The 24,172-nt window shown below is 46.9% G+C and overlaps 1 protein-coding gene across 1 annotated transcript in view; it reads right to left on the bottom strand.

Moving 5' to 3' along the window:
- SHCBP1L (SHC binding and spindle associated 1 like) overlaps positions 1-24,172 on the bottom strand; it is a 1,483,415-nt gene that overhangs the window by 280,283 nt on the left and 1,178,960 nt on the right. The gene's annotated exons all lie outside the window — the stretch shown is intronic.

Genomic DNA, 24,172 nt, shown 5'->3' with positions numbered 1-24,172 from the left:
GCAAAGACTTCATCCCGTGATCAAGGCTCTACGGAGCAGAAACGTTGGGACTGTGAGCTTGCTGCTTCTGTGTATTTTCCCGGAATAAACGGTTTTTAAAAGCACTACAGCCCGAGTCAGTGCACCTTTTTCCAGCGTGAAGGAGGGATGTGTGTTTAAATATATATATATATATATATATATATATATATATATATATATATATATCTCTATATATATATATATAACAACGAAAGTATGTCTGTCTGTCTGTTTGTCCTTTACGCATTACTACACCATTCATCCGATCGCAATGAAACTTTGGGAAGTTGTTGAGTATACTCCCGCGAAGGTTTCTGGCATACATTTTTTTTTAAATATCGGCCACCCAGGGCCCTCATAATCTTTCGAATACTGATGTACGCACAAGACGGAAAAACAAAAAATCGTGTATCCACAAGTACTCGAATAAATAAATAGAATTAAAACAGCATTCATCCGATCGCCAGGAAACTTTGGGAAGTTGTTGAGTACACTCCCGCGAAGGTTTCTGGCATAAATTTTGTTAAATATCGCCCCCGGAGGGCCCTCATAATCTTTCGAATACTGATGTACGCACAAGACGGAAAAACAAAAAATTGTGTATCCACAAGCATTCGAATAAAGAAATAGAATTAAAACAGTATTCATCCGATCGCCAGGAAACATTTGGAAGTTGTTGAGTACACTCCCGGGAAGGTTTCTGGAATAAATTTTTTTAAAATATCGGCCCCCCAGGGCCCTCATAATCTTCCGAATACTGACGTACGCAACAGACGGACAAACAAAAAATAAATAAATAGAATTAAAACAACACTTTGAAATGTTTTCCATATTAAAATGAATATGTTTCAATAAAAATGACACAATGTAAATTGAATGTTATCATAACGAGTTTCCTTGCATTTCCTTTCTTTGGAGATCGCAGCAACGCGCGACGGGTAAGCTAGTATATATATACGGCGGCTTCTTTTGCAGGCAACTTTGGAACTTTGGAACAATTAGCATTATGCAAAAGATATTTTCATGTGACACAGTGAGTGATTACCCCACTAAAAGATGTTAAATTGCACTGTAACGAACTGGACACCTGGAATGATTAAACAATCTATTTAGATATAACTTGAAACGTAATTATCAGTGCAAGTGCATCATGGGACTTGTATTGTGATGCTGGTCACGTGTTTTCAGGAGTTTTAAAAGCGCGCTGAAATTGCACTTTGTAAATGATTCACTCCCCCCTGTGACCAAGGCTGACGCCGAAACGCGTAAGGGACAAGGAGAAATATCGCGCTGCTGATCCTGTAATTAAATGCCTCTCACCCGGTATTGGGCCTCTTGTGGTGTTTTCTTTGATGGAATTTGACCGGGCTGCTCCGTGACCGGTTTTCAGAGGCCGCCCTGTAGGGCATGATGTTCCTTTGCTCGGAGGCTTGTTTGGAAAATGTTTAATCTGGAACATGACCCACTCGCTGCTGTGATCCTTAACAAGGAATGCTATTCTGCTAAAACACAGAAGTTTGAAGGAAGGGATTCAGAGAGAGGGGGACTCTCTCACTCTGATCGTGCCGGAGCGGAGGCTTCTTTTGCAGGCAACTTTTGAACAATTAGCATTATGCAAAAGATATTTTCTTGTGACACAGTGAGTGATTACCCCACTAAAAGATGTTAACTTGCACTGTAACGAACTGGACACATGAAATGATTAAACAATCTATTTAGATATAACTTGAAAAGTAATTATCAGTGCAAGTGCATCATGGGACTTGTATTGTGATGCTTGTCACGTGTTTTCAGGTGTTTTAAAAGCGCGCTGAAATTGCACTTTATAAATGATTCACTCCCCCTGTGACCAAGGCTGACGCCAAAACGCGTAAGGGACAAGGAGAAATATCGCGCTGCTGAGCCTGTCATTAAATGCCTCTCACCCGGTATTGGGCCTCTTGTGGTGTTTTCTTTGATGGAATTTGACCGGGCTGCTCCGTGCCCGGTGTTCAGAGGCCGCCCTGTAGGGCATGATGTTATATATATATATATATATATATATATATATATATATATATATATATCTCCATATATATATATATATATCCATACTAATATTATAAAGAGAGAGCCCAAACCTTTGAGGCAGGTAATCTCAGTAACCACAGCACCTATCACAACACCCAATACAGCGTTGGAAAGGGCAGTTGCAGCAGGACGACATAGGCTATGCAGACGGCCACCATATTTCTTTTTTTTTGCAGAGTTTTATATAGCGCGAACTTGACCCAAACTGAATCAGGTATCAGAGCGCTTTACATAGCACCAGTTACGTTACATGAGGACACACATTAATTTTTGTTAGGCACGGGGAGATTAAGTGATTTGCCCAGAATCACAGGATGTTTGGCGTCGTTACCAAGACTCAAACCCAGATCCCCAGGTCCGAGGTCGAGCGCCTTAGCCGTTAGGCCAACTCCTCTATACATTTAAAAGGTAAAAGAACCGTGCCAGCAAAGTAGTCCCTTGTGGGCGAGTCTGCATTGTGCTGTGGGCATGGGCTGGGGGAGTGACTAACACTGGGGGCGTGTGGTACGGCCATCACATCGTGGGCTGAGGGTGTGTGCTGGGGACGTGACAAACGCTGGGGGCGTGTGTCCGCCCTTCATGCCATGTGAGTCGTACATACAAGCGCCAATTACGTTGCTGCGCATCAAGGGGCAGGCTGGGGGCGTGAGAAATGCTGGGGGGGTGTGTCCGACCTTCATGCCATGTGAACGCAATTGCGCCGCATCAAGGGTCACGCTGGGGCGTGGGGAAACGCTGGGGGCGTGTGCTACGTTCCGCCCTTCATGCCATGTGGGTCGTACATTAATCAGAAGATCGTCTGCTGTGGCCGTGTGCTGGGGGCGTGACAAACGCGTTCACCAGGAGGCCTGGTAAGTAACTTTACTGCAGCCTCTCCTGCGCTCTGATACTGCACTCTCTCATTCAACGAAATTACACGTGCCTGCTACCATCAACCAGGGCTCTAGCCGGGTTCAGGCGGCAGATCAGTACACTAATTACACGCGCCTGATAACATCAACCAGGGCTGCAGCTGGGCCTCAAGCGGGGGAACACGTGCCTGCTAACATCAAACAGGCCTGCATCTGGGCGTCAAGCGGGGGAACACGCAAATGAGCGTGTCTGCGGGGACAATTACTGCAGCCTCTCCTACTCGCTGTCACTCAACTCTCTCATTAAACGGATTTACCCGCGGCTGATAACTCTCTCATTCAACGACATTACACACGCCAGCTAACATCAACCAGGGCTGTAGCCGGGCTCTGGCCGCGGATCACTACATCAATTACACGCTCCTGCTAACATCAACCGGGGGGGGGGGGGGGGAGGGGGAGGGGGGGGGTGTGTGTGTGTGTGTGTGTGTGTGTGTGTGTGTGTGTGTGTGTGTGTGTGTGTGTGTGTGTGTGTGTGTGTGTGTGTGTGTGTGTGTGTGTGTGTGTGTGTGTGTGTGTGTGTGTGTGTGTGTGTGTGTGTGTGTGTGTGTGTGTGTGTGTGTGTGTGTGTGTGTGTGTGTGTGTGTGTGTGTGTGTGTGTGTGTGTGTGTGTGTGTGTGTTGGGCTGTGTGTGTGTGTGTGTGTGTGTGTGTGTGTGTGTGTGTGTGTGTGTGTTGGGCTCTGTGTGTGTGTGTGTGTGTGTGTGTGTGTGTGTGTGTGTGTGTGTGTGTGTGTGTGTGTGTGTTGGGCTCTGTGTGTGTGTGTGTGTGTGTGTGTGTGTGTGTGTGTGTGTGTGTGTGTGTTGGGCTCTGTGTGTGTGTGTGTGTGTGTGTGTGTGTGTGTGTGTGTGTGTGTGTGTGTGTGTGTGTGTGTGTGTATATATATATATATATATATATACACACATATACTTAGTGACGTCTCATTCATTTTGTTGTGACCACTACACTTATATACAGCCATTGTTGCATTGTGTATCCTTGAACAAACTAACTATCACTAATAAGAAGGAATGGTTTCCTACCTGTAATTCCAATTCTCTTTCAGGGGAACCTCCATTGAAGTCATAAGCACTGAATAGTCTCGCCCACATGCGAGATTCTGGAGCACTTTTCCATAGTATATCTTCTTAAGTGTAGATGTTCACCTTACTTTAGGAAGGTTCTTAAGAGAAGAACATTATGCAGCCTATAAGGAAGCCATAACGGCTAAATTCTTCAGAGTGTACTTACAAAAGGGGCAGGAACCAATATGTATGTATATTTAAAGCCAATACTTTATAAAAACAGCTTAAATCTTTGTCGCAAACCGTTTTTATTAAAGTAGAGAGATGAAGGATAGCAGGACTGTGTAGTTCCATAGGCTGTCATTATGTGACAGTGAAAACAGCCTTTAAGGACCCAGAGACCACCAATATACCATCATGCCCAGCGTGTGGCAGTTGTTTCAGTTCTTTCTGATGAGATGTGGCAGTGATAGAAAGGTCCAATAATCGCCTCTGTCATCTCCACCAGGGAGGCGGGAGGGTTGCTTATGACTTAAATGGAGATCTACCTGAGAGAGAACTGGGATTACAGGTAAAAAACAATTTCTTCTCTCTAAGGGGTTCTCCATTGATAGTCATAAGCACTGAATAGAGTAGCAAGCCCATCCTACTAAGAGAAGTGGAAAAGACATAGGAACGAACAAAGGCCAAATATATCAAACAAATCTCTCAGGGAGGCCTGTCCTACTTGAGCATCTGTTCTAGCATTCGAGTCCAAACAATAGTGTTTGGTAAACGTGTGAACAGATCTCCATGTGGATGTACGTCGTTACAACGCATGCTTTAACAAAGCATGCCTTTACGACGCAACTTTTACAACGCAAGTCGTTACAACGACTTGCGTTGGGGGGCGCTGGATAGTGAATAGTTTAATTTACTATTCCAACTCCAGTCCCCGTGGATAGTAGGGAAGGTGTTGGATAGTAAATTAAAACTATTCCCTATCCTAGAGCGCCCCCCAGCGCAAGTCGTTGTAGTGACTTGCGTTGTAATGGTTGCGTCGTAAAGGTACTGCGTTGTTAAAGTTGCGTTGTAAACGCTGTTCCCCCTCCATGTAGCTGCTTTGCGAATTTCAGCTTTAGGGACATTTCTCATCAAAGTAGCAATAGCTGCTTTGCCCCTAGTAGAATGAACCTCAGGTCTAGCGGATAAAGTTTTATTAACTTTTTGATAGCGCAATAGGATGTAAGATACTATCCATTGGAAGATGGATTGTTTGGTAGTGGCTAGGACTCTATGGATCGGACCATAATTTACAAACAATTAGCCCGATCAATACAAGTCTTGTATTTTGTCTACATAAAACTTTAACACTCACATAACATCAAGGGAATGGAGAGTTCTTTCAGCCGGAGTGGAAGGATGCTGAAAGTAAGTTGGTAAGGAAATCATCTGATTGACGAGAAAATCCTAATTGACTTTTGGAAGGAATTTCAGGTGAGTCCTCCGCATTATCATATCTGAATGAAAAACAGTGTAAGGTTCATAAGAATCTAACACCTGGATTTTGCTAACACTAAATGCTGATGTGATCGCTACGAGTCAAGACTTTTTCCATGAGAGATGTTTCAAGGATGATTCGCGAATAGGTTCAAAAGGGTCCTGCATGAGATGAGGGGTAAGAGAACTATACTGAAATCTCAGGGAGGAGAAAGACACCTAATGGGAGGGAAAATCTTTTTCAACATTCTAAAAAGTTTTTGATAACCAGGAAAAGAGGTTTGTGAAGGACATTTTCTATAGGCAGTAAGCTGCCAAATGAAGCTTTATGGAAGAGAACTGTAAGCCAGATTTTGCCAAATGAAGTATGTATAAAGAATGACATCTTCTCGGCAGGTTGTTGCGTTCACATTCTTATAAGAACACCAAATCTTTTCCATTTGAAGAGATAGGCTGATTGAGTTGATAGCTGTTTAGCCCTGTTTAAGAATGTTCATATAGTCTTGCGGAAGGTTCAAGTATCTATACTGAATTAGCCCAGGAACCCAGCTGCCAAATTAAAGGAAGAGATATTGGGATAAACCATCTGGCTTCCGAATTTTGATAGAAGATCTGGTCTCAACTGCAGCTTGAAATGTGGACGCTCTGACTAGGCGAAGAAGGTCCATGAACCATCATTGACGTGACCACTCCGGAGCAATCAGGATCATCATGGCTCTTGAGTAAGACAGTTTGATGAGGATCGATGGGATCGTAGGAAAGGCGAAGAGAAATTTGTTGAACCAGTCGGTTTATAGTGTCAGTGGTTGAAATAACCTTGAGGTGAAGCCGGGACATTTTTTGTTTTCTGCGGTGGCAAACAATCCAAAGCGCGGAGCGTCCCACAGCTTGAAGATGTTTTGCATCATGGCGTTGGGAAGGACCCATTCATGGTTTTCCTGCAGGACTCTGCTTGAATATTCTGTACACCTGGGAGATTAGTGCTGTGATCCGCAAGTCTTTGACTATCAGGCACTTCCAAATTGTCTGGGCCTAGCGAGATAAAGGTCTGGACTTTGTTTCTCTCTGCTTGTTGAGGTAATACATGGTTGCGGTGTTGTCTGTTTGAACAAGTAAAGATTGAGTCTTGAATGACGGGTGAAAAGCTTGTAACACCAGGTGAACTGCGCAGAGCTAAAGGAGAAATATGTGGTAGGTCAACTCTCTCGGAATCCATGTTCCTTGGATTTGGAGATGATCCATGTGTGCTCCCCATTCTAGTAAGGAGACATCTGTTACTATGGTCTGGGAGGAAACATCCTGATAAAATGGCATCCCTTGAAGCAGATTTGCCAAAGAGCACCACCATTTCAGAGACTGTGCTGAATTGGGGGAAGAGTGTGATCCTGTCCTCCCAATTGTCTGAGTTGGTCTCACTGATCCTAGAGACATTCCTGAAGAGAACGCACGAGAAGATGGGCATTCAGAGTTAGGAAGATACATGACGCCATCGAGCAGAGGATAGAAGACACTATCCTCACTGTGGGATGAGAGGCTTTCATGAGAGAGTGACACTTCAGACAGTGTGTTCGAAGGACACACTCTTGCCTACCTGGTGTCGACGTTGGCGCCCAAATAATGCAGAGTCTAAACAGGAGTAGACGTTGACTAGCTGTGATTAATATATAGCCCTAATCTTTGAAGGAAATCATTTGTCCACTGGTAATGCAGACAGGCTTCCGGAGTAGTCAAGGCCTTGATGAGTCAATGGTCTAGCTAGAAGTAGACGAAGACTAGATGCTTCCTAAGGTGAGCAGCTAGCAATGGCATGCACTTTGAGAACGTTCAGAGGGCTGAATTGAGGCCAAATGGAATCACTTTGCACTGATAATGATCTTCACTACTGTAGGAATGTGGCTCAGTATATACTATACCAAAGTAAGGTATAGTGTCCACAGAGTCTAGTGGATCCCCAGAGGCTAAAGTCGATAATACCAAATGCTCTCTTTTATGGTAATGAGGTCAAGCAGTTAGGCTTATCAGAGGGCTGTGTTAAGCATTTGTTGTGTACACTTAGGCAAGAAATGATCACACACACTCAATAACTAAATACGAGACCAATAGTTTGTAAAAAATATTACTTTGTGTGTGTTTATTACTTAGAACCAAAGATACTTAGTTGCAGAAAAATAGGTTTTGCAGTACCACAATTTTTAAGTATAAAAGTATAAAAAGTGGACATACTGCATTTTTCAAACAGTTCAATGTTAATCTATGGAGGAAATACAATGTTGTAATTTCACTGGTAAGTACACGACTTACAATCCCAGTCTTCAGGTTTTACGATCAACACTGGGCAAGGGCTAGGTAAGTGTAGAGACGGCACCACCAGCGGTACTGGGGCCAACAGGTGCAGAGGTCAAATTCAGTCACTGAGCCCCAATATTAATTAATGGAGACTGGGGCACTCAAAGAGGTGCTGGTTGAAGGTAAGTAAAGTAAGAGTTGGGGATCAATCTCCGGGGGTTAGGACCAGCACTGGGAGGGGTGGGGGGCCACGAGGGAGCACCAAACGCACACCCTTAGAGGCACAGAGATGGACGGGAGCTGACTGCCAAGAAGGGGAGTCTTACGATGTCGAAGAGGTCTTATCAGAGCAGGCTGCGGTTGGGGAACCCTACGTGTTGAGGCTGCAGCCATTGTTGTGGAGTCCAGGAGAGGTCCCTCTGGGATGGACTCGAGCTCAGGACCACTAGGAAACCTACTCAAGCTGGAGATGTCAAGTGCAGAGGTAGGTATGGAGGTCTTGTCCGGTTCAGCAGCACACTGAATCTCTCTTCTTATTTATTTCTTTGTGGACAAGGAGCTGTCTTCGGGAGTTCTTGGTCTTTGGGGAAGGCTGGCAGTCCTCCCAGGGTTGTGGAGGTCGTAGGGCCTGCTGGACAAGTCGCTTTTGGGAGCAGGTTTCTTCAAGGGCTGCAGAAAGGCCAAGAGGGGCCTAGTCAATTAACGGCTGGAGTATTATTTGCTGGTATGGCTCTGTGTTCCTTCGTATTTAGGCTGCCAGGCATCTGAGGATAAAGGTTATGGGGTGCCCCTAAATACTCAAGCATAACAAAGGGAAGGAAGCCTTTGAGGCTCACCACCCTTGAATGCTGTTCCTGCTTGGGGGTAGGTGTGAAGGACCTCCACCCAGAGCAGGTTTTGTTTCTGAACCACAAGAGTAGAAGGCTCCTACCTCAGGGGTCAGAAACATGTCTGGAAGTGGCAGGCTGGTGCAGACTAGTCAGCTACACACTAGCGTTTTGGTAGGTTTTCATAGGGCACCTCTGATGTGCCCTCTGAGTACATGTATTAATGAATCCAACACTGGCATCAGTGTGGGCTCATTAATTTCAGATGTTTGGTACCAAACATCTTGGAATTCGGTGAAACCATCAGGGAGCTGTGGAAATCATATTGACAAGCTCCCAGTCCATGTACTGGGTATGGCTTCACTATGCACTTATAATGCCTATGAACAGACGTAGAAACCAAAGGAGCATATCTGCTTGTGCAGTTATGCCCTCAACAAAGGTATATGGCACACTGCCTTAGAGCTGTAAGCCCTGCTGTAGGAGTGACTTACCTATGCTATTGGCAGTGCTGGCAGGCCTGGCACACACGGATGTGTGCCAGGTCGACTCTTCACTTTTAGTTTTACCAAAACATGCAGGCTGCAATGTGCATGTGTTTGGTGAGGGGTCCCTTAGCGTTCCATAATACATGCTGCAGCCCTTGGAGACCCTGTCTGATCATACTGCATTTGGTACCACTGGTACCTTTTACAAGGGACTTGCATGTGGGCCAGAGGTGTGACAATTGTGGAAACAAAGGTACAGTTCTGGGAAAGGACACAGGCACTGTGAACCTGATTAGCAGGGACCCAGTGCACATTTAGTCAAAGTTGCATTCAGAATCAGGCATGAAGTGGGTGTTAACCATTCCAAAGGAGCTTTTCCTACAGAGGACAAACACTCATGGCCAGAATTTCCAGGTATCACACTCTCCTTGACCAGTCCACATCCACTTGGATGACTTTGGCCCGGTTTTTCCTGATCTTTATAAGCACTCAGGACAGAAAAGGGAGGAGCAGAAAGGCGTACAAGAGTGCAGATCCCCAATGCAGGTGGAAGGTGTCTCCTAAGGAGGATTGCCTTGGAAATTCCAATATGCTGTATTTTGGACACTGTGTGGTCTCTGTGGTGGTGAATAGACCATATTCCTATTGCTGATATATGCTCTGTGCCATCTACGAGTGTAACTGCCATCCATGATCTGTTGGGCACCACGGACCGAGTTTGGCCGCCCTAGTGTTTAATGATCCTGCCACTTGTTAAACGGGAAGGGAGATGCCTGCCCTAAGAGTTTATCCTCTTCCAGAGGCACAGAGCCTCCTGGCACAGGACACACAACCCCAGTCAGCCTTGCTTGTTACAATACCAGTTGGTGATTGTGCTGTCTGTGAGCACCTGTACCTGCTCCCCTTTAATGTGGGGAGGAACGCATTCAGTACCAAGTGTATCGCTCGCAACTCCAGCAAACTGACATGGAGGCGGGCCTCCACCGGAGACCAGAGTCCTCTGATCTCCACCTGTCCCAGATAACCTCTTCAATCCATCAATGATGCATTTATCACAACTGTTAGCTCTGGGTGGGTCTTCAACAGATCCAACTGCAGTTGATGAGTCACCACTGCAGATCTTTTGCAGTCTCCTTCAAAACCTGGATATAGTTTGATCCCACTGCAGAACTCGCTTGTGCCACGTGGAGTGGTCCACAAGAGGCATAGAGGGGGCAAAGAGACCGAGAAGCTCAGAGCCAATATCGCTAAGACCCAGGTCAAGGTTTGAAACATCAAGATCATAGCTCCAATATCCTGGACTCGCTGAAACGGAGGGATAGCTCGAAAAAGCAACGTATACAGGATGACTTCAATGAAGAGTAGCCCCCTTGGAGGAGTCAGGTGTGACTTCGGCATATTGATGAAGGAGCCTAACGAGGTTAAGCTGTTGCCCGTCGTCTGGAGGTGGCGTATGACTGTTTGAGGCAATCCTGCCTTCAGTAGCCAGTTGCAGAGGTATGGGAAGATTGGCGTTTTTAACATCTGTAGATTTGCTGCTACCGCCACCATCGCTTTTGTTACCATTTGCGATGCACTGGTAATGCTAAAGGAGAGCATGGAGAACTGAAAGTGTTGTTGGCCTACCTGAAACCGCAGGTAACACCTGGGGGATGCGGAACGGAGATGTGAAGATAGGCGTCCTAAAATTCCAACATTATCATCCAGTCTCCTGGGTACAGGACAGACAGAACTTGGGTCAGGTGAGCATTTTTTAATTTGTCCTTCTGGAGGAAAAGTTCAGAGGGCAGAGATCTAGAAAAGGGCAAAGGTCTATGGGCTTTTTCTGCAACAGATAACAGGAATACCAGCCAGTCCTGTTCTAAGGTGCCGACACCCTCTCTATAGCTCCCTTGGCCAACAAAACTCAAACTTATTTGTGGAGAATCGACCAGTAATCCCCCTGGAGGTGTTGAGGTGCTGGTGGCATATCCAGTTAATAGGACAGGAAGGGTATGAGTAGCTAGGCTATATGATCTGGGGTACCTATAGTCTGACGTGATGCTCACCCATTTGGGGAGGTGTAAGATGACCTGGCCTCCTACTGGGTAATCATTTGCCACAAGGGCAAATTCAAGCTGTTTTGCAGCGGAGGCTGTATGAGAAGGGGCTTTGGCCTGGGTAGATCATGCCCATGTAGGCCTGAACGTTGTTGTACGGCTCCCGAAATGGGATTAACTTTTCGAAAATAAAAAATACAATGCTCCCCTCACCATGTCAGTTATCTCCCATGACTACGGGAGCACTGTTACCATTTTAATGTCTGGTGGTGACAGAGAGTTAAAACAAATTGCTTTATGCCCGACCATTCTGATTGGGAGGGTGCATATATAGCCATTTCTCAGGCAGCCCTAACTCCGTCAGAGAGGTTTGGCTATGGCAGTGATGGCCACCGCCACAGGCAATCCTGTGGTCCGCTCGCATGTAAATAGGGTAGGCCGACTAGTATGTTGGTGGTAATATACTCCATTGCCAATGCAGCAGAGTATTCTTACCACCAACAAATAAATTAGCTCCTATGTTTGGTGAGGAGCAATAAAAAAAGTTCCAGTGGGGCTATTTATCAGGCTCCAGTCACAACACAAGATCTCACAGACTCTATATTCAAGGCTGCACAGCATCATCTGGTGAAAGTGAAGGGTACAGATTTGAGAAATATGGCTCAGATAAGCAATCTGGAGGAGAGAATATCCACAAGAATGAGTGCTTATTATCATAGCTACTTGACCCCAGCTACAGAGGATTCTCAAACAGTAAAGAGAGAAGAAGAAAATGAGTTACTCACCTGTAACTACAGTTCTCCAGTAGTGGTATTGTTCAAAGATTCACATGCTTGAATCATCCCTGTCATCATAGTGGGAGTCCCACGGTTTCATATTTTTTATTTTTGTATCTGTTTTTATTGGTTTAGAAATGTATCAGTGTTGTAATATCACACAGTACACATTGATTTTACACACATAATCAATTGGAGCACATTGAGATTGCTTTAGTGTATACATTACTTGAACATTATGAACACAAGAACATAACATCTTTAAATGATCAGCCTAGTGGGAGAGTGTTACTCATGTTGGCCAATTAGGGTCAGTCTCTTAGTTCTGCTGTTGTATTCAAATAAGAAAAGTTACTTACCTTAACTTTGTAACTTTCATAGATTCCCATAGCTTGTATCATTCTCCGTCGTCGGAATGGGAGTCCCCGGTAAATAAAAAATACCATAGCAAGGGGCACTGAAAGCGAAAAGAGCTGTGTAGATCTTCTGAATTCCTTGGTGAGTTGGAGATAGAATTATAAACAGCTTTGAACATCCAAAGAATGAAGAGACCTTTCCGATTGAGTGGTAGGTCGAGGAAAAAAGGATTTGAGAATGACTGGTTCATTCAAATGAAAGTCCGAAGGGACAAATTTGGGATTTGTCTCTGGAATCAGAGTGTCCTTTTTAAACTGCAAGAACGGATCCTTGATAGTGAGAGCGTGTAGCTCACCTACTCTCCTGGCTGATGTTAAAGCGAGAAGGAGGGCCACTTTTCATGAGAGGAATGTAAGGTCCGCCCTATGAATTGGCTCAAAAGGCAGCCTCATGAGTTGAGTAAGGACCAAGTTGAGCTGCCACATAGGTGGTGGAGGTCTAACTGGTGGGAAAACTCTAAAAAGTCCTTTTAAAAATTGTTTCACTATTCTTGTCGACCAGAGGGAAGGGCCAGAAGATGTTGGTCTGAATCTAGAGATAGCTTCCAGGTGCACTTTGATAGAAGAATGAGCGAGCCCTGATTAGCCAAAGTCAAAATGTGTGGGAGATTTGATGAGGAGCTGAAGAGTAAGGATGAATGTTCTCTTGGCGGCACCACAGGCAGACACGCTTCCATTTCAAGCGATAGGTCTTATTCATACTTGGTGCGCTGGTAACTGAAGCGAGCTCGGATCCGTATGTACCACTTGGCCCTGGGACATGTCAACAGAGAGGGAATTGGACACAGATGAATTGGATGATCCAGGGAGAGCAGGAGAAGCTATGTAAACCAAAACTGGCAGGGCCACGCCAGGGCCACCAGAATCATCCTGCAGGGTTCCGCTTTGAGCTTCTTGAGAAGCCTTGGAATTTGTGGAATCGGAGGAAAAGCATAAACAAAGGCGCCCGACCAGGCGATCAAAAGCGCATTCCCCAATGATACATGATGGTGTTCCCTGCTTACGTAGAGTCGCCATTTCTTGTTCTCTGGAGTGGCAAACAGGTCTATGGACAAGAGTGCCCCAGAGATTGAAAATTCTTTCCAGGGTGTGCTGGTCTAATTCCCACTTGTGGCTCACAGATTTGAGATGACTTAGCGTATCCACCGTCTTGTTGCGGGAACCCGTAAGATGCTCCGCCGAAAGAGAGATCTGATGTTGGATAATCCATTCCCAAAGCTCTTGAGCTCCCTTGGATACCAGAGGCGACCTTGTCCCACCCTGCTTGTTCACATAATGCATGGCCGTCGTGTTGTCCGTATGGACCAGGATGGTGGATCTTTGGATTCTCGGAAGGAAAGCCTGTAAAGCCAGAAGAATCGCTTTGAGCTCCAACAGGTTGATGTGGAGAAGGCGTTTCTCGGGCTGCCAGCGGCCGTTCAGCTAAAGGTCTTGTAAGACTGCTCCCCAGCCTTCTAGAAAGGCGTCTGTTGTAAGTATCAGACGAGCTGGAGTGACTGTGAAGGTGAGACCCTGATAGATATTGTCTCTGATCGTCCACCAGCTGGCCGCCTCTTTCATAAGCTGATTTATCATTATCTTGTCATCGAAAGAGCCTTCTGCTTGGCACCATTGCACATCCAATTGCTCTTGGAGCGGGCGCATTCTTAGCCTGCAATGCAGAATTAAGGGACTGCAAGATGAGATCGATCCTAGAAGAGACTTGTAAAGGCGAACAGAGAGACACCGTCTTGTTTGTAACCGACGGGCGGAGGTTTTCAGCTTTTTCTGCCTTTCTTCTGATGGAAACGCTTTGCAACAAGTTGTGTCCAGAATAGCACCTAGAAACCTGGCCAACCTGGATGGGCAGAGGAATGACTTTTCTTTGTTGAGCTGAAGCCACAGGTGACTGAAGAGTTGAGTGCATCTTTCGACTGCTTTCGATGCTGCTTGAGAAGACGGTGCTTTCACCAACCAGTCGCCCAGGTAAGGAAAAACCTGTAGAGTCTGTTTTCTGAGAAACGCTGCGACTGGGACTAAGACCTTCGTGAATATCCACGGTGCGGATCTGAGTCCGGAAGGCAAGACCTTGAATAGGAAGTGGCTCTTGGCTTCTGTAAAGCGTAAAAACTTCCTGTGGGCCAGGTGGATGGGAACATGGAAGTATGCGTCCTCGAGATCCAGGGTGGCCATGTAATCTCCTGGATTGAGGAGCCGCAAAATGTCCTGTAGGGATACCATCCGAAAAGAGAGCTTTATGAGATAGGTGTTTAGCTCCCTCAGTTCTAAAATAGGGCGCCATTTTTCTACAGTTTTGTGAACGAGAAAGAACCGGGAATAGAATCCTTTGCCTCGCTGAGATAGAGGTACGGGCTCTATCGCCCCTTTGAGAAGTAGTTGGTGGGCTTCTAGACGTAGAAGGTGTAGATGGCTGGATTCGGTGGCGCGAGGGGCTCTGGATGGTGGGTGGTGTTGAAACTCCAGTGTATGGCCTGACAAGACGATATTGAGGACCCACCGGTCTGATGTTCTAAGTTGCCGTTTGTGGAAGTATTGTGATATCCTGCCCCCCACTGTAACTGGACGAAAGAACAGTAGGAAGAGCCAGAAAGCCGCAACCGGCGCTTAGAGGAATCCCTCCCCTGGCGCCCTTGTCATCCTCTAGAGGATGGTCGAGAGAAAGACGACGATTGACCTTGACGCTGTGAATATTGAGGCCTTTAAGACTTAGAGGGCTGCGAATAGGAGGAATAGCACTGTTGTTCGTATCCACCCCTGTATGAAGAAAAAGAACAATAGTTACTTACCTGTAATCTGTGGTTCTCCAGTATTGCTGCCTTTCATAGATTCAATGCCTAAATCATTCCCCGTCGTCGCAGTGGGAGTCACACGGTACATAAAAAAGCAATAATGTGTATATAAGAAAACCAAAACCCTTGGTAATACCAACCAGGAAGTAAAGTAGCCCTAAGCTACAATGGAAAAAACTTCCACACTCATGGCTATCCTAGTAATTTTGTATAGACCAAACTACAGCCAATCAGGCGCCAGCACCCACTAGAATGCTCTCCTCAGAGACTCAGGCTCTCAGATTTTCTCGCACAGGAGTGAAAGTAATAATATCGCCTGAGGAGCCTCTGAGGGGAGGTGGGCGGGTGCATGTGAATCTTTGAAAGACACCAATACTGGAGAACCACAGATTACAGATAAGTAACTATTGTTCTTCTCCAGTATTGGGGTGTCTTTCATAGATTCACATGCCTGAATCAAAGTAACTAGCAGTACACACCATCCTGCTCATAGACGCTTTTTTGTCTTCCTATGCATATGTACATTTTGCAAACAATATTACATGAAATATAAGCGTCTAGAAGAGCATAGAGGAGGAGGGAGAACAGAGGCTCACCTTATTTAAAAAGATTGCGAAGCACTGCTCGTCCCACTGAAGTGTCTGCGTCGCTGGCAGCATCCAAGCAATAGTGCTTGGTGAAGGTATGCCTGCTGGTCCAGGTTGCCGCTCTGCAGATATGATGAAGAGGCACTCCAGCGAAGAGGGCTATTGAGTAGGAGACCGCTCTCGTAGAATGCGCTCTTGGCAATGACTGCAATGGTCTTCCTGCTTGTTGGTGACAGAGACTAACTGCTGAGGACACCCAACGGGCTATCGTCTGCTTAGATACAGCGTATCCTTGACGTATCCTTCCGTATGCTACATAGAGCTGATCTGTTTTACGCAACGTAGCAGTTCGTTGGAGGTAAAATTTAAGACATCTCCTGATGTCCATGGAATGCAAGGCCTTCTCCGCTCTCGTTTGTGGATCAGGAAAGAATGTCTTTAAAAGGACTGGCTCATTAAGGTGAAAGTCGGATGGAACTTTAGGCACGTAGCTTGAATTGGTACGTAGCACCACCGAATTTGAAGTGAACTGTAAAAACAGAGCTTTGATGGTGAATGCTTGAATGTCACTGACTCTACGTGCCAATGTTAGAGCTAGAAGGAGAGAAACCTTCCAGGAAAGGAATTTGAGATCCACTTTATGAATAGGCTCAAAGGGGTGACGCATGAGCTGAGTGAGTGCCACATTCAAGTACCAGGAAGGAGGTGGACGCCGAACAGGCGGGAACATTCGAAAAAGGCCTTTAAAGAATTGCTGAATTATTCTAGTGGAATACAAAGAATTAGAGCCATCTTGACGGAATCTGGAAATGGCCGCTAAAAACACTTTCAGTGTGGAATGAGAAAAGCCAGACTTAGCCAATTGAAGAAAGAACGGTAAGATTTGTTCTGGTTTCGCATGGAGTGGATGTAAGTTGGCCGCGAGACACCAGGCACAAAACCTTTTCCATTTAAGTTTGTAAGTCTTAAAATTAGCAGGCGCTCGAGCGTGGGCTAAAACCTCTTTACAATCCTCCGGGATATTTAGATGGGCGAATTCAACGTGTTGAGGAGCCAAGCTACTCATTTCAAGGAAGCTGGGTCCAGATGACAAATTTGACCCTCCTGCATTGTTAGAAGATTTGGCAGTGCTAGAAGTTGTATGGGATTGCACTCTGAGAGAAGTAGGAGCTCGGTGAACCAATACTGGCAAGGCCACCTGGGCGCGACGAGGATGAGGCGGCATGGCTGCTGTTTCATTTTCCGGAGGACCCTGGGAACCAAAGGAATCGGCGGAAAAGAGTATGCAAATATTTGAGACCAATTCATCGAAAGTGCTTCTCCGCATGAATTCTTGTGGGGAATCCAACTTGTAAAGTTGATTCTGCTTCGTCGCAAATAAGTCCAGGTCGGGATGACCCCACTTCTGAAAAACTCGGTTCAGAGTTGGCTGATGAAGTTCCCATTCGTGATTTGTCGCTGTCGCTCTGCTGAGAGAATCGGCGAGGACATTGGACATCCCCGGAACGTGTGTTGCTGACAGATTTATCCTGTGATCTAGAGCCCAACTCCAAATCTCCTGGGCCTCCTGAGAAAGAAGGGCCACTCTTGCGCCCCTTTGTTTGTTCAAATAATGCATACTTGTTGTATTGTCTGTTCTGATTAAAACTGTGGATCCGTGTATTACCGTTCGAAAAGATTTGAGGGCTAGAAAAATTGCTCTCAACTCTAGAAGGTTGATGTGCTACTTCTTTTGATGTGCATTCCATTTCCCGTTGACGGTCATTCCCTGTAGGTGTGCCCCCCATCCTTCCAGGGAAGCGTCCATGGTGATGGTGTAACTTGGTATCTCCGTTAGGAGTGAACGCCCTTTTTGCAGATTCTCTTTTCGGGTCCACCACAGAAAAGCCTTTTTCATACTGTGGGTTATGGCGATCCTGTCTTCGAATGACCCTGACACTTGAACCCATTGTATACTGAGTTCTTCTTGGAAAGGTCTCATCCGGAGACGGCAGTTAGGTATGAGAGGGATGCAGGATGAAAGCATCCCTAGGAATGACTTGTACATTCGTACTGAAACGTACTCTTTTTGATGTAAGTTGAGGGCCATCTTGCAAATCTTGAGTTGTCTTTCTTTTGAGACAAAGGCTTGGGTGAGGCGAGTGTCTAATGTTGCCCCCAAAAAGAATATCCTTTGTGACGGAACAAGATGGGATTTCTCGAAATTGATTGAAAGTCCCAGAGACTGAAAGAGCGAGAGGCATCTTTGGACATGTACTCTTGCTGCTCCAAGAGAACTGGCCTTGATAAGTGTAGGAGAGTAGGGTCTGCAATCCTATGATCACCCAGATTTTTGCTTTTTGCTGCACTGGTTTACGACTTTCCCTGGCTGTGGGCCTGCTAATCAGACCCACAGCCTAGCTGTTCTCTCTATCCAAATTGTACTCAGGTACTGAATTGGCACTGGGCCCTCTCCAAGTCCCTGTACCCAGGGCTGAGGTGTACCCAGAAGTCTCCCAGGGGCTGAAGCATGTATTATGCCACCCCTGGGCTGACTAACTAAACTGGCACAACTGGCTGCACGACAGCTGGGGCAATGTGGTGTACTCACCCTTTGCTTTAGATATAGTATACCTATATCTAACCCTAAAAATGGACACACAGATCTCCTATCAGTCACTCCTATGGCAGGCCTTAACAATCCTGAAGGCAGAGTGCTTGGAATCGTGTGAGATGGTGCTCTGGCATGAGCTGAGCCTGTCTGCGGCTTTCGGGATCTATCCCTTAGCCGTTTCCATGATATCGCATACCATATACTCTTAAGTGCATTATAATCCTCGCGGTTAAATGCCAACTCTGGTATCGCTTTATCAAAACATGTCGAGTAAGGTGTCATACGAATTGGAATACTAACCCCTCGCCAATTCTGGCGACGGGGTTAGCATTCCACCCTTCTAGAGGGACACGACATGCATGTAACCTATAACCCGGTTAAAAGTCAGACAGAGCCTTAGCATCCACAAAATGGATGCTGCCACCGAGACACAAGTCTGCCCTCCTGCTGCTGGGAGTCCTCCCAGAGCAGGAGAAAAGGACAAAGGGTTTCATGCCAGGGGCGGTGCCAGCACCGTCCCAGACAGGATTTTGTGTATTGTAGGTAGGCAGGGCTTCAGAGGAAGGTGACTGCACGTGGCACCCCGGTGCTCACAGTGCATAGGCTGGCTTGAACCAGTTCCAGGGACACTCCAGACCCTGTGCTGGGGAAAAGCCCGCCAAGGAAGTGGGTGTAACCACCCCCCTCCTGGTCCCACCCCTAGGGCAGGACTTAGTCGCGTGCCAGCCCCCTTTTCCCAGATAAAGGTAGGGACTGGCCCCCTTCCAAAACAGATCATCTTTGGAATCAAGATACCACTTTCCACGAAAGGACTTCACGATTTCTTCCTCAAGATTCTCCCTTGTGGCTAAGGAGTAGTCACCCTGCATCCGCAGGCACCATCTAAGAACACTGCGGTCTGCTGCACGTCCTTCCTCCGGAATCCGACTGCCCAGCTCGACGAGACCCGGCTTCCCTGGCACCTCTGACCTCTACCCACCTCTACAGCACAGCTGAGAACCGTGGGTGCGACGAGACCTCGAGGGACCGGCCATCGCCAAGACTGCACGACTTCTGCACAGCAAGCCCACCGAGTAATTTCCTGGTGAGTGCTTTGGGGTCCGAGAAGCCCCACCCTGAGCAGCTCCAGCACCGAAGAGCAGCCCCCCAGCATCTCCACGATCGGCGTGGGGCCCTTCTGCTTTCTGCTGCTCACCGCGTTGTTTGGCTACTAGCCCGCTGGCTTGTGGCCTTCCGAACGACGCCCGACGACAACACTCCTGCTAGTAATCTCGCATTCCACTTTTAGAGTATATGGTTTTTCGTGCCCCTCGGGCATTTGTGTATAACGTGCTAACTTAAGTATTTTTCATAAGAGTTTTGTTGTGTGCTTAGCACCCTGTCCTCATAAAGAGTACAGGGTTGTTGTGATTCTAATAAATACATTGTTTATTTTCATAACACTTGTGTGGTGTCCTTTCACTGGGTGTTCAAGGGGTAATGTGATGGTAAAACAGCTGGCTTAACACGCCCTCTAGAGTCTTAGTCTTAGACTGCTCGTATCCATGCTACTAGGATAGCTGGTCTATAAGGTTGACTTACAACCAATCATCAATAAGGGTTGTTTGGACTGATATATAGTGATCACTAGAATAGTGACCACTGCACATCAGGCCAACTTCTCACATTGGTGAGCAGCGGTTGGGATTTGAGCTTGCTGTTGTTTTACCACACATGCCCTAAGAATATCTTGTGAAAGATCACATAAGTACTAAAGGTACATATAACTTAGCTTAGAATACTCTGAGTTCTACTGAACCAGCTGTTGTAGCTCCTAGGGCCTAGCACACCCTAAACTACAACTCTAGCAAGGGACCAGTAGGCAAACATATAGTGTAGGTAAGTGCACCACTTACACCTCACTAGAAAAGCATGTCTACCCAGGGAGAATCTACTGAGACTCCCCTGGTCAGTGTTGACCCTCCACAGGTCACTTCAAGATATGCAGCTCTCAGTTTCCAGGAGATGAGCCAGATCTGTGTCTCCAGGAAACTGAAGCAGGGGTCTAACCCCACCATTCCCTTTCTGATAGGTCTCTTAGAGACATATGATGCCAGAAAGCTTTCTCAGTTACATGAGAACATGCCAGCCTTGGAGGGAACCTCTGGGGATCCAGACCTCCCCAACACTGCTACAGCAGTTGAGGAGGAGGAGGATCAGGAGGAACTCTCTGGGGATGAGGTAGACAAAGGTCTTGAGGTAGTCAGAAGGCTAACCAGGGCCAACTTAGACTTACTTGGGCTAGGATCTGGGGGACCCCCAGTACTAACCCGAAGTGGGCCTAACCTTGGAGTTAGGAGAGATAGATCTCTTTCTAGGGACTCCAATAGATCTCTGCACTCTAATGCCTCTTCCCAGAGGAGAAGGAATCCTCCACAGAGGAGATTTACTTCCCCTCAGAGAAGGGAGCATGAAGCTAGGATGAGACAAGCTGAACTGAGGATTGAAAGGGAAGAACTTGCCCTGGCGAAAGAGAAGCTTGCCTTTGCTAGAGAGCAGCAGATGAGTGGGCTAGCTCCCACTGGTGGCAGCAATCTCCCAAGAGATAGAGAGAAGGGTTTAGATACTAAACACCTGACTAAGATAGTGCCCCCCTTTAAGCAAGGGGATGATATCCAGAAATGGATGGCTGCTCTGGAGAGGGCCTGCACTGTGCAGTGCATTCCCCAGAGTCAGTACTGTGACAATACTGTGGCTCTCCTTTGATGGTAAAGGTAGAGATAAGCTCCTCACTACAAGAGTAGAGGATGCTAACAATTACCAGGTCCTGAAGAATACACTGGTTGATGGGTTTGGTTTAACCACTGAGCAGTACAGGTTGCTGTTCAGAGACACCCAGAAAACTCAGTCTCAGGACTGGTCTGACTTTGTGGATTGTGCCACTAAGGCTTTGGAGGGCTGGTTGCTGGGTAGCAAGGTTACAGATTACACAGGATTGTATAATCTAATGATGAGAGAACAAATTTTAAACAATTGTCAGAACCAGTTGTTGCACCAGCACCTTGTTGATTCAGATCTGACCTCTCCCCAAGAATTGGGAAAGAAGGCAGACAAATGGGTCAGGACAAGGATCAAGCAGAACCAGAACCAGAACCAGGGTGGTCAGAAGAAAGCAGACCAGAAGGGTAATGTTAAGAATGAGCAAAATGACCAGAAGTCTTCACCAGGTCCCCAACAAACCAAAGAGGGTGGGGGTCAGGCTTCCCAGAAGAAGAAGACTCAAGAAGGCCAGTCAAAAAGGTGGTGCCAGTACTGTAAAAGTAAATCTCACTGGTTTAGTGAGTGCACCAAAAGAGGAGGACAAACTCCTGCCACTACAGCCCCTAAGGCAACTGCACCCCCTAGTACAGTCAGTAGTGGTAGTGTACCTCCCAAGGCATTAGTTGGGTTAACCTTGGGTACTGAGGGGTCTGACAACTTAGTTGGCACACTCACTCAGGCTGTCCTTGTCTGTACAGGGGATATGGATATGTCCCCTGAAATAAGTCCCAATACTTTGGGCAAATACAGGCAGACACCTTTGATAAATGGCAAAATGGCTCAGGCCTATAGGGACACTTGTGCCAGTGTCACCATGGTGACACCTAACTTTGTGGACCCTGGACAGATCATGCCAGGTACTGATTTCCTGGTGACCAATGCCAGCAATGTCACTACCAGTCATAGTGTGGCAATTGTGGCTTTCTCCTGGGGTGGAGTGAAGGGACAAAAGAAAGTTGTAGTCAGTTCAGACCTCCCAGTTGATTGTTTGTTGGGCAATGATTTGGAGTCATCACAATGGTCAGAAGTGGAGCAGAGGACTCACATGGAGATGTTAGGCTTGCCAGCACATGTGCTTGCTGTGACTAGGTCACAGGCCAGAAGATGCCCCACTGAACAGGTGCTGGATCCTGAAATTATGGACCAGACACCTTCCAAGAAGAAGAGCAGTAAGGGTAAGGCTTTGCCTTTCCCCTTGCCCCAGGTTGAGGATCAAGTCTCTGAGGAGGCTGATCTGGAAGAGCTGAGGGAAACTGAGCCTAAAGAGCTTGAACTTGATCAAGTTGAGTTTCTGGGCTCAGGGGGACCCTCCAGAGCAGACCTGGGGAAGGAACAGTTGAGCTGCCCTTCCCTTGAACCCCTCAGACAGCAGGCTGCTGCTGAGGCTGCAGGGAATGCCGCAGGTGCCCACAGGGTATACTGGGAAGATGGACTCCTGTACTCTGAGTCAAGAGACCCCAAGCCTGGTGCAACCAGGAGGCTGGTCATCCCCTTGTCTCTGAGAGGTTTCCTTCTCACCTTGGCCCATGAGATTCCCCTTGCAGGTCACTTAGGTCAGACAAAGACTTGGGACAGGCTTGTCTCACACTTTCACTGGCCCCATATGAATGAGAATACCAAGGAGTTTTGTCGCTCCTGTGTCACTTGCCAAGCCAGTGGTAAGTCAGGTGGCACAACAAAGGCCCCCCTCATACCACTACCTGTGGTGGGGGTTCCCTTTGAAAGAGTGGGGATTGACATTGTTGGTCCAATGGAACCCCAGACAGCATCAGGGCACAAGTTTATACTGGTGGTGGTGGATCATGCCACCAGGTATCCTGAAGCTATTCCCCTTAGGACCACTACAGCACCTGTAGTGGCAAGAGCCCTAGTTGGAGTGTTCTCCAGAGTGGGTTTCCCCAAGGAGGTCGTTTCTGACAGAGGTACAAACTTCATGTCAGGATATCTGACTGCAATGTGGAAGGAGTGTGGTGTAAACTACAAGTTCACCACACCCTACCACCCACAATGCAATGGGCTTGTTGAGAGATTCAACAGGACCCTGAAAGGGATGATTCATGGACTACCTGAAACTCTTAGGAGAAGATGGGATGTCCTGATCCCCTGCCTCTTGTTTGCTTACAGAGAGGTCCCACAGAAGGGGGTTGGCTACAGCCCTTTTGAGCTTCTGTATGGACATCCTGTAAGAGGACCCCTGTGTTTGGTGAAGGAAGGATGGGAGAGACCTCTCAAAAAGCCTGCAACCAACATAGTGGACTATGTACTTGGTCTCCGCTCCAGGATGGCTGAGTACATGGAAAAGGCATCTAAAAACCTTGAGGCCAGCCAAGAACTTCAAAAAGTTTGGCATGACAAAAAGGCTGTTCTGACTGTGTACCAGCCAGGACAGAAGGTGTGGGTGCTGGAGCCAGTGGCCCCAGCAGCTCTGAAAGACAAATGGTCTGGGCCCCACACCATCATTGAGCAAAAGGGAGAGGTTACCTACTTGGTGGACCTTGGAACTCCCAGGAGCCCTCTCAGAGTGCTCCATGTTAACAGGCTCAAGGCATATGTTGACAGGAAGGACATGAGCTTGCTCATGGCCACAGATGAGGGACAGGAGGAAGAGAGTGACCCTCTCCCAGACCTGCTCACTCAGAATCCTCATGATGGATCAGTTGATGGTGTTGTCTTTTGTGGCAGCCTCACTGAACATCAGCAACAGGATTGCAGGCAAGTTCTGCAATCCTACAGACATATGTTCTCTCTGACACCAAGCCAAACTGATTGGTGTACCCATGATGTTGACACTGGAGACAGTCTGCCTGTCAAGAGTAAAATCTACAGACAGCCTGATCATGTTAGAGACTGCATCAAAACTGAAGTGCAGAAAATGTTGGAGCTGGGAGTCATTGAGCCCTCAGATAGCCCTTGGGCTAGCCCAGTAGTTCTAGTGCCAAAGCCTCACACCCAGGGTGGTAAGAGAGAGATGAGGTTTTGCGTAGACTACAGAGGTCTCAATGCAGTCACTAAGACTGATGCCCACCCAATTCCAAGAGCAGATGAACTTATAGATAAATTGGCTTCTGCCAAATTCTTAAGTACA

Source organism: Lissotriton helveticus, chromosome 1_1 (assembly GCF_964261635.1).
Source record: "Lissotriton helveticus chromosome 1_1, aLisHel1.1, whole genome shotgun sequence".
NCBI classification, from domain to species: domain Eukaryota; kingdom Metazoa; phylum Chordata; class Amphibia; order Caudata; family Salamandridae; genus Lissotriton; species Lissotriton helveticus.
Note: the sequence above shows the minus strand (reverse complement) of the source record. Positions and strands in the feature narration are given on the sequence as shown.